Below are 9586 nucleotides of genomic sequence, written 5' to 3'. Positions count from 1 at the left end.
ACATCCTTCATATTGGCTCCCATGACAATTTATTCCACTCTTATTTGTGAAACTTGTCTGAGATTCATGTATATCATTGCAGTGTGGGAGCCCCATTACAATAAAGACCTGAACTGAAAATCTTAGTGGTTGTTCTGAATGAGTGCAGTTTACTGATGTGACATTCCCCCTTCCCCCCCCCCCTCTCAATTATTTTCTATTCATTTTATTTGTGTGGGATGGTACCTTAAGAGACCAGATTTAAACAAACTTTGTTTTTGGAAAGTGCCTGTGGAAAAGGCAGCATGTTCTTGACTTGATACATTTCGTGGTGAAGGGAAGCAGCCCTGGAGAAGTGAGGGACATAGAGCATGTGACAGCTTCTTGAAAAAATAGAACACATTTGGTTCAAGAGGCCATTTTAAGAAGGCAGCACAAGAGAAACATTGCTTCAACCCTCCATTAGGTGATTGAAAATCCCACTTGGCCTCATTGTGTGGTTATAGACAGAATTGTCCGATTTCTTCATTTTGCTTACAGAGGAATGAGAGACCATTTTGACTGGCCCCCGAAAATGTTTTTTAAAGTTGCAGAAGAAATACTGCACTTCACTCTACTACAAGACACTCGTCTGAAAAGGAAATTTCTCTGAAGTACCTGGAATGAGGGTTTTCATGAGTTGATCAAACTTCTGTCACCCTGGTCTCTTTCACCCACTTAATGAACGGGTCCTTCCATCTCAGTGCGTGTCTCACCATTTAAGGCCTGTGTGTCCTAACCATCCAAAGCCTAAGTGTGCTTCACCATTCATTTGAGGTCTGCGTGCCGTCACTGAACTACTGAATTTCTGAATTTTGAACTTGGAACTGCTTTTCAAGAATTGAGCCTTGAGCTGCAGTGGCTTGGCATATTCTGCACACACCAATATATTTGTGCATAGTGAAAGTTTAAGTTAAATTTAGTTAAGTTTAGATATGGTAGTGAAATTAGATCAGGTGTTACATAATTGTTGATTAATAATAAAAAATGTTGATTAATAATAATAAAAAATTATAAATATATCTGGACTAATTTTGTTGTTGCTGCTGTCTGGTATGTAACACTGGCTAATTAAAATGCAGGAGTTGTCTCTTGTAATCCTTGGCATTAAAATGAAACTTTAAATTAGCTCTAGATGGAGAATACATAAACCTGCATTTTTTTGGACTAAATATAAGGAATTAAATATTGCACCTTGCATGAACTAAGGATTAAGGTAGGAGCAAGAATAGGCAATCCAGTCTCTCACATCTTTTAATTCAGTGAGATGATGGTTGATCTGTCCCTCAACTCATTCATCTGACTTTTGGTCCTTATTTGATAGAATTGTACAAGTTTATTTATCAGCGCATATATGGATTGAGGCTAATGGCCTCTGCTCATGAACTATTTCTTGGAATTCTGCTCAGCGAGCCCTTTTAATGGAAATCTTCAATCATAAATTTTATTAATGTCAAGCTCTTGATTGCTCACATATCCTTTGACCTTGCAAAGATTGAAGATTTCTTTGGGGATGATTGGATCATTTGTACAAGAAATCTGGGAGCGCAGGACAACAAAAATTAATTTACATATCAGGAGTGTCTAATGTACTTACAACTTTTTCAGAATTAAATGCTTTACCATCCTATAAGTACCTTGAAGGAAAGTTGATTGTAATGTTTCATCTAATAATGCAATGTGAAATTGGAATGGGATTATTGAAAAGCTGAGGCAAATTGCTTTTTTATTGATGTGCTCATTAAATTGTGAATTTAAGTTTCTGAGAAGTTGACCTTTAATTCAAGTGCATTTACTTGTTCAGATTTGCTGTATTATGCAATGTTCAACATTTGTATGTGGGTTTAAAAAAAATCTTAAAAGAAATTGTGTTTTTAAAATAACTCTGAGGAAAAAACCTTGATCAGGAATGCAACTCTGCAGTTATAGAATGTCCAGTGGTATCTGATAGGCTGCAATAAATAGATTTTTTTTTGTTGCTTAAAACCTTGTTCATTGAAGCAAGTGTATTTCTTGCATGGTTATTTTTTTAAGCAGATGTTCAGATAGTAAATTAATCCCTGCTGTGTACAAGAAGACTTGCAATTCAGTTGCAGCTCAATTATTTGAACTACTGAGTTTTAAAAGAAATTTAAATATTTATTGATTCCTTTATTTATTTAGATTCTTAAACAAGCTATAGAAATTTATTCTTTACCAGATTCATTATCTCAAGCTATTATTATAATTATTCTTAAGAAAGATGGAGACCCTTTGAAAGCAAGTTCTTAAATGTTGATTATAAAATTGTAACAAAGGTTCTCACCAATAGATTGGCAAGGTATCTACCTTCTTTGATTCGTATAGATCAAGCTGGATTTATTAAAGACCGTTATTCTGCTGATAATATTACAAAGTTAATTAGTTTGATAGATTTTTGCAGGAAATATCTAATTTACCAATGGTTTTATCATAAGATGCTGAAAAAGCACTTGAAAGAGTGGAATGGGAATTTTTATTTAAATTTGGACTAATATTTATTAGTTGGAGTAAAAAGCTAATGGCTTGAATTGTGATGAATGGGCAGATATCATCACTGTTTATATTGGAGAAGTCTACTAGGCAGGGTTCCCCTTTGTCACTGGCATTGTTTGCATTGATTATTGAACCTCTGGCTCAATTAATAAGACAAGATAGTAATATTAAAGGTATCAAAGTGAAATCTGATGAATTTAAAATTAATTTATTTGCAGATGATGTTTTGATTTATGTAACAGAACCAAAAGAATCTTTGAGATATTTATATGACAGATTGGAAAAATATGGAGTAATATCTGGTTATAAAATTTTTTGTGGGGGAAAAAAGTGAAATTATGCCATTAATTGAGGATGATTATACCCCTTGTCAGAATATTGTTAAATTTAAATAGTCAGACTAAATTAAATATTTAAGTATTAATGTTGATAATTTAATTCGTATAAATGATTAAAAAATTTATTTACTTTTTATAAAATTAAGAATGATTTTAAATCAATGGAAAGATTTACTGATGACTTTAATAGGTAGAGTTAATTGTATTAAAATGAATATCTTTCCTAGATGACAAAATATTTTTCAATCTATTCCCTGTAAGGTTTCTCAACATATTTTTCAGGATTTGAATTTCATAGTTGCGAAGCTTTTTATGGAAAGATAAAATGCCAAGAGTATCTTTACAAGAATTAACATGGAAGTATGATTTAAGAGGATTACAACTTCTGAATTTTCAAAATTATTATAATATGGCACAAATGTTTAAATGTTTGATTTGGAAACTCTATTGGTATGGGCAGATATTGAATTAAATCAAATTAATAAGAATAAGAGGGATCAATTTGTACATGAATTTAAAGTTGTTATGTAAATATAATTCACCAATTTTGATACACTTGATGGAAATGTGGAATAGGATAAATGAAGAGATAGGTACATGTCATAAAGTTTCTATGAAGACACCTTTGTATCAGAATAAACTTTTTTCCTTTTATGATTAATAATCATCTTTTGAAAATATGAATCAAAAAGGAATTAAATTTGTACAGATTTGTTATGAAACAGGATATTTTCAAAGAATGAAGGAAAAATATGAAATACCATTGAATACTTTTTTGTTATTATCAAGTTAGAGGTTTTTTTTAAACTTTATTTAAGATTTTATAACATGAATAACATATAGGATTACATTAAAAAAATATTAAGAATAAAATAATAAAATTACAATACAGTATCAGTAATCTAAATAAACTATACCCTCCCCAATAATTATTACACATTAATAACCCAACTCAAATTAGTCCAACCCCCCCTTTCCCCCCCAAAATAAAGAGCAAAGAATTAATAAAGTTAATAATATATGTGAGAAAAAAACACACTTACAAAAAAAAACAAAAACATAACCGATTAAAATACTAACAAAAAGAAAAGTAATTAATACTAAGATATCAGACTTAAAAAACATATTTAAATCAAACTTAAATGCATATATTTAACAAACGGAGTTAAGATGAAACATATATTTAACTCAAATTTAATATAAAAAAATTAGTAAAGTAGTAACATTATCTATCAAAAATTCTTAAACAATAATCAAATCTTAAAAAAAATTGTATCATGAAAAAAACAAGATGAAAAAAAACTTTCTCTATAGAGATAAACCTTCACCAAATATCAACTAACTTCACATCTATCATCATGTTAGTCACATAAACCACCATCTTAAAACAAAATTCAAACCTCATTAAGCATTGTACAATTCAATTTTAGTACTCTTCCACCATTTTTCCCTTTTACTCTTGAATAGTTATCCAATAAAAGCTCCAATACCACATTTAAATATCCCAATCATTACGTTAAAATTCAGATATCCAAATAATAAAAACACATCTACAACGAAATCTATATCTTCAACAAATGGAGCATAAACCACAAACAAAATTCAAGCCTCATTAAGAATTGTACACTTCAATTTATAACTTTCACCATTATTCCCTTCGTTCTATAACTAAAATAGCAAAATAATATACACCAGAATTACCACTCCTTTCACCTTAAAGTTAAAGAAAAAATATTAAAAAAACTTATCCATCCCATTCACATTTAAATTTCAAATATTCCTTATCTACTGAATAAACTTTACAAAAAAAACCACGTCAATTTTTAGTTTTTTAAACAATCAAATACTTTCTTATGCTTTTTTTTAATAAACAAAAAAAACCCCTTCACTCTTTAATCTAATAATACAAAAAAAAGTTTAAAAAAAAAACGGGTAGGAGGTTAAAAATACCCCCTCCTGTCTAAACAGCGCAATGCGGTAACTCCCAAAAAAAATGGGTGTGAGATAACTCACACGTACCAGATGACTTTCAGGAAATAGTGCCTATCCAGTTCTCTCCCCCAACTCTCACTTCATCTTAAACTAACATCATCATTATTTAATATCCCTTTAAAAAAAAAAAGAAAAAAAAGGGACAATTCTTCTTTTAATCAGCTCCAACTGCCGAGTCACCATTACAACCATTCCTTCTTGGAGCACGGCTCTTTTCTTCCATCTCTTGTCTCCTTAGAGATCACGGCAGACTATGTCTCTGTTGAAACTGAGTAATTGGCAGCTCTTGAGCAAATGCTATAGCTTCCTTTGGAGAATCAAAGAACTTTGGTTGGTAACCATCTTGAAAAACCTTCAAAACAGCTGGATATCTAAAGGTTGCCTTGTAACCTTGCTTCCACAACAACTCTTTAGCAGGATTGAATTCCCGTCGTTGGAACATAACTTCTTGACTCAAATCCGCATAGAAGAAAACTCGATTATTTTGAATCATCAAGGGTGATTTTCTCTGTTGTGCATTTCTAATAGCCACTAGTAAAATTATTTCTCTGTTGTAATAATTCAAGCAACGAACCAAAACAGGTCTTGGACTTTGACCTGAAATAGGTCTTCTACGCAAGGCTCTATGAGCACGTTCCAGTATTATACCTTCCAGGAAATGTTCTTGACCCAGCACCTGCGGAATCCCTCCATACCTTCCGGCAAACCAATAATCTTTATATTGTTCCATCTGGATTGGTTTTCCAAATAATCAATCTTTTTCACCAAATTTTTATTTTGAGTTTGTAAGTCTTCGACCATTTTGGTCACATCAAAAACTTGATCCCGTATTTCATCTATATCTTCTTCACACGAATTAAATTTATCTCTCACTTCAAGCTTAAAAGCTCCAAACTCAGCCATCTGTTGAGAATGTATTTTCACCAGAGTATTAAACCTAGTACCAAGTTCAGTCATAATCTTGGATAATCCCTGCATTGTATAAGATAATTTAGATTCAAGATTCACAAAAATCTTTTCAATTGGAAGAGATTTTGGCTCAACAGATTCCTGCTTCTTCTGCATAACCAAAGGATCTTCTGTTCCTTCCTTCATTCTAGTTGCCTTCCTTGTAGTATGACTGCGTGTGGAAACCCCAGCCACAGCCTCTCCAGCAGTGACTGGAGGTCGCTGGCCTGGGTTTTCCCCAGTCCATAATGTACATCAAGTTGTATAGGTTCTATCTCAAGAGATGCAGTTTGCAGCACCACCTCTACAGATGACAAATGCCTTTGAGTAACTCTTTGTTCTAAAGGCTGTTTGGCGCCCTCTTTAGGGGGCTCTACTGATGTAACATAGAGCTCTACATCTGAACACTGTACCTCTCTCCTGGGATCCATTTCACGCTGAGTCCCGGTGTCTTTCCTGTAGGTAGGCTCCAAAACTTGAACTTTTGGAAAATGTAGTTTTTTGATGATCTGTTGTCGTTTTTTTTTGCTCTTTTCCACCAATTGTACCATCATAAGTTAAATTAACAGCACTGAAATTATCTAAACTTTTAAAGAATTTTAACGGGCATTTCTAGACAAAACAATAAGATAGTCAGGAGAGGACTGGAAGGCACGCCATCTTGCCACGCCCCCCCATCAAGTTAGAGGTTTGTTGATGGATCAATTTGGGAATATTATGAGGTTGCTTAGGCAGACTAATGTCCACAGGTTAATTTAACAATGTAATCCAAAGAGCAAAATTAACTAAAATAACTGCATTTAGAACAAGCAGGAAGATTTATTTTCTCTTATGCACATTCCACGGAAGAATTGATGCAAATTTTCCAGGAGCTTTGAAATAGTTCAGACTGGACATGGAAGGGACGTCCTGTTTTGTGGGATATACAGCAATGAAACTCATCATTTGTTGGGCTGGCTTTCTGTTTGATTAATGCATACTACTTGTTTTCTGTGGAGTGTTCCATAATCTTTCTAATCTTTGGGTAAAGCTAATTTCTTCTGAATTCCTTATTTGATTTCTTGATCCCCTCTTGACAGCCTCTTTGCTGTGAGCTGCATGGAAACTTACTCTCTAAATTCACTCTATTTCAACTCTTGATGATTTTAAGGCATTCATTTAGGTCAACCTTTTGGCACTTGTGCTCAAAGGGAAAAAGATCTAACATTTTCCTGTCCAGATATGTAAACCCTTACATTTCTAGTATCACAATGGTAACTCTCCACATTTTCTAGTCAATCCTTTTTTAAAATGTTACCAGAATTATTTGCAGTCATGTTATTTAGCTTTATCCCTCTGGAAATGAGTTCACATGCTAGATTTGCTTTCAATTGTGACTTTTCTAAAATGTGAGGCAATAACTGCACCAAACACTGAGATTCCTTTGTTCTACTACCACATGTATACCCTGTAATATGTGATGTCTCTTTAAAATTTTAAATTAAAATTTCAATTTGATTTGGTTTTGCATTTAAAAATGTTTAATAAAAAAAATTACATTTAAGCATACAGCATGGTAACAGACCCTTTCGGCCCACAGGCTTGTGTTGCCCAAATACCCCAATTAATCTACAGCCTCTGTGCGTTTTGAAAGTGAGAGGTGTTGTGTATTTTCCCCTTTGAAAATAACATCATGCAAGGGAAGCTTTACATGTGTCTTGATTCATTTTTAAGATAGCACCCAAACTGCCACTCCCTGTACAATGTAACTCCATGTATCTGACATCATGCACACATGACTCATGCAGAAGCATTTCCCTGACACCCATTCCCCTCAAAAATGTTATGTACTTACTGGTAAATAATTATAAAGTTAAATTTAATGATATTAACACTACAGAGAATTTAACTGTCTTGACACTACAGAGAATTTAACTACAACTTCCACTGATCACAGTAACTATTAGATCCCGTGCTTCTTAAAATGTATCAACAGTGTTGTGGATTCCAGGAGGGTGGGGTTTCAGATGTGAATTGTCCCCGTAATGACAGATGACCACATGATCTGGGGATCCACGCTAAGATGGCACTGGACCACCTCCGCTTCAGGCACGAAGCCTGCAAACTGAGTAACATGTTGGGAGGTGGGGGGAGGGCGTCATGACATCCCTTCCGGTTTCGGGACAGCCGGACATGAGTGACATGAAAGTTAGCTGGAATGAGAATTAAAGTTTTTTTTTCTCCCCTGCTCCTATTAACCTGAGCCAAGCAATTTCTTCCGTAGCTCTGCCGTCAGTGGTGCTACAAACTGGAAACATACAAAAATGTATCTACTGGGATCATCTTTAAGTAAGCAGTCTTTGAGATGCACTGAAATATGTCTTCAAGTCACTCTACCTCGTCTTCTAAATGCACTGGACACATCCCAAAAGGTGTCTTTATCAGGCCAGTGGGCTGGATGATTGAATTGACTCCTCTATACAGCTTCATTTGCATCATAGGAACTACCAACAGTGCCTTCCTTTGCAGCTATAATGGGCATCTCTTCCCATCGTATATCAATATATTCAGGATATTTCCTATATCTTCCATTGACAGTTTCATCTTGCTGATCCCAAATTCACAGATGTATTTCAACTTCATGAGATGAAGCAAATAAACTGTTCCTGTGCATCATAGGACTTTGTTTACTCTCCCATGCCACCTGAGCCTTATTTTGCAAGAACTTGAAACACAGTTGGTTCAACACTTCCACAAATTCTTACTCAAAGTCTTGGTCACTGTACCAAGCTACACCAGTCACCAATCATTCTGGCTGCAGGTTGTACAGCATGTATATCTTTTTCTTTGAAGCAGCCTCTGATTTCACTGCTTTACTTAGTTTTTTTGCTTTCCATGTTCTTGAAGATTTTGTTGATCTCTGTTTGAGGGAGGTCGCTCTTTTATCGAATATCTCTGCTCCATATTTATTCCAGCATCTTCATTGATTTGATAAACCCACTTCTCCTGGTTGTCAGATCCCTTCATTTTGCTTGCCGTTTGGGAATCCTTTATGCAGTAGTGGAGACCAGCAGTGCCACTCAGCAAATCTAGCTGGCCTATAGAGAGAAGCCTGTTGGTGACCATTGCCTCCTCCTGTGGCATGTCATTCTGAATAACTTAGCCCATGATTCCCTGTGGAAACTGCGGGCATATTTCCAAAATCCTGGTTTCCAATGCTTCAGGATCAGGAGCTTCTTGCTTAACTTTCATATCGACCTTTCCCCATTTTAAGATCAGTGTTTCATTGCAAGGTTCTTTTCATTTTATCCTTTGGTGCTTGAACCCACTCTAGCTCTTCCCTGAGCCCCCCTTTTCCTTTGCTGTAGATGCTGATTAACCTTCTCTTCTCAAATTCCCAAATTCTGTATTTTGAAAGCATGAGTTTTCAGCTCTGCACTCTCCGTGTGCAATGTATTACGCTGAGACATCACTTTCTGTAGTTCCTCCTGATCTCTGTGCCTTCTCTTGTTCCTCTTGCTGCTGTTTCCTTTGCTCGTGTTCCTTGAAGATTTTTAAAGTTAATCTTATCTGCCTTAAGTGCCCTGAAGACATTAAATTCTTTGAGTTTCTTCGTTTCTACAAACTCTGCCCTTTTGCATTCTTTTCTTCATTAAGTGCTTATGAAATGCATCTAACTGTTCAACACTGGGTTTGATATCCACTTTTTTTGTTTTTGTAAAGTTGAGCAGGATTTGCTTTGTGTGCTAGTTCCTACCGAAGTCTAGCAGTTTTGTCTCTTTCATGTTCTTCAGCTG

General features: G+C 34.7%; 1 pseudogene; it reads right to left on the bottom strand.

The window, feature by feature from the left end:
- Positions 1–8177: 8177 nt before the first annotated feature.
- Positions 8178–9041, bottom strand: LOC138765282 (DNA-directed RNA polymerase III subunit RPC6-like; annotated as a pseudogene).
- Positions 9042–9586: the final 545 nt, after the last annotated feature.

This window comes from Narcine bancroftii, chromosome 5 (genome assembly GCF_036971445.1).
Source record: "Narcine bancroftii isolate sNarBan1 chromosome 5, sNarBan1.hap1, whole genome shotgun sequence".
NCBI classification, from domain to species: Eukaryota; Metazoa; Chordata; class Chondrichthyes; order Torpediniformes; family Narcinidae; genus Narcine; species Narcine bancroftii.
This window is presented reverse-complemented; position numbering and strand designations above follow the sequence as displayed.